Here is a 2,500-nt window from a genome sequence, read left to right on the forward strand (position 1 = left end):
TGTTGCCTTTCGCCCCATCCATCCAGGACTACCTTCATGGTACGACTGTGAGGAAGTTCCCAATCCAGCGATGGAAGGGACCGGGCTCTCACATTATTCCTCAGCATTGAACGAACCTCGGCAATATCCACTAGTTACCCCTCAAGACGGATTGAGCAGTGTTCACAACGAGGCGTGACCTTCACTCCGTCAGCAACGAGACTGGCCGACTCCCTGGCAAAGGAAGGCACTATGAAAGAACAGCACAGCACAGCACAGCACAGCACAGCACAGCACAGCACAGCACAGCATAGCACAGCACAGCACAGCACAACACAACACAACACAACGATCCGAGCACTGCACTTTGTGGGAGACCAGAGTCAGAGACTGTTGCCTCTCGCCCATCCATCCACGACTGCCTTCATGGTACGACTTGTGAGGAAGTTCCCAATCCAGCGATGGAAGGTGTCCGGGCCTCTCACATTATTCCTCAGCATTGAACGAACCTCGGCAATATCCACAAGTTACCCCTCAAGACGGAATGAGCAGTGTTCGCAACGAGGCGTGGACCTTCACTCCGTCAGCAACGAGACTGCCGACTCCCTGGCAAAGGAAGGCACTATGAAAGAACAGCACAGCACATTACAGCACAGCACAGCACAGCACAGCACAGCACAACACAGCACAGCACAACACAACACAGCACAACACAACACAGCACAGTATAGCACAACAAAACACAACACAGCACAGCACAGCAAAGCACAGCACAGCACAGCACAGCACAGCACAACACAGCACAATAAAGCACAGCACGGATTAACACAGCACAACACAACACCGCACAGTATAGCACGACAAAACACAACACAGCACAGCACAGCACAGCACAGCACAATAAAGCACAGCACAGATTAACACAGCACAACACAACACAACACAGCACAGTATAGCACGACAAAACACAACACAGCACAGCACAGCACAACACAGCACAGCACAGCACAGCACAGCACAACACAGTACAACACAACACAACAGCACAACACAACACAGCACAGTATAGCACAACACAGCACAGCACAACACAGCACAACACAGCACAGCACAGTACAGCACAACACAGCACAGATTAACACAGCACAACACAACACAGCACAACGAGCCGAGCACTGGCGTGGACCTTCACTCCGTCAGCAACGAGACTGCCGACTCCCTGGCAAAGGAAGGCACTACGAAAGAGCAGATGGACAGGTCTACCAGCTACTCTGAATCCAGGACCATCATTAAGGCCAAGCTGCAGAACAAGTGAAAGCAGCAGCATCCACGCCACAACAGAGCAGACCCGTACTACCTGCTGACTCGTCGAGAGCAGGTAGCCATTATCAGGCTCAGGACAGGCCACAACCGCCTGAAACACCACGAAACTCCGTATCGGCGACACAGAGCAGTGCCCCTGCAGAACAGGCAGCCAGACAACAGAACATCTGCTGCAGTCCTGCCCGCTCCACCAAGCGCTCCGAGAGAAAACCTGGCCCGACCCAATCCCAGCGGCCCGGAAGCTCTACGGAGGACTGGAGGACCTGAGACGTACTGCCGCCTTTGTCGAGGAGACGGGGGAATCCATCTGATAAATGACGAACGAGACAACAACAACTCTTTCAGTCACACTGTGAACGGAGGAAAAGAAATTAATGTGGATATTGGCCAAAACTTTCCGATCTCCCAGGTCAACATAACGTGCAGCCCCGCCTGTGCCTGAACCCCCCCCTTCGTGTGTACACGCAAACAGAAGACCACATACGCACGTTAAAGATCCTCAGTGTGATCCATGTCAGCGTTCGGTGGGTTATGGAAACAAGGAACCTGCCCAGCATGCACACACCCCAAAACGGAGTATGGCTGCCTAATTGGCGGGGTGAAAACGGTCATACACGTAAATGTCCATTCGTGTACATACGACTGAATGTGGGAGTTGCAGCCCACGAACGAAGAAGAAGAACACACACACACACACACACACACACACACACACACACACATACATATATATATATAAAGGAACGATGTTCTTGTTACCAGGAACGGATAAATGGAGTTTCTGACACACACACACACACATGCAAACACAGGTACACAGATACACACACACACACACACACACACACACACGTACACGCGCGCGCCCGCGCGCACTCACTCATTCACTCACTCACTCTCTCTCTTTCTCTCTCTCTCACACACGCTCTCTCTTTGTATTTCTCTAATTCTCTTTTTCTCTCTCTCTCACGCACACACATACACACACACGCGCGCGCGCACCCCCCACCCCCACGCACACACACACACACACACACATGCACACGCACACACAGACACACACACACACTGACACACGCACGCACACACACACACGCACGAACGCTCGCACGCACACACACGCACACACACACACGCGCACACACACATACACACACACGCACGCACGCACACACACACACTCATCCCCCCCCACACA

The sequence above is a fragment of the Babylonia areolata genome, chromosome 30 (assembly GCF_041734735.1).
Source record: "Babylonia areolata isolate BAREFJ2019XMU chromosome 30, ASM4173473v1, whole genome shotgun sequence".
NCBI classification, from domain to species: Eukaryota; Metazoa; Mollusca; class Gastropoda; order Neogastropoda; family Buccinidae; genus Babylonia; species Babylonia areolata.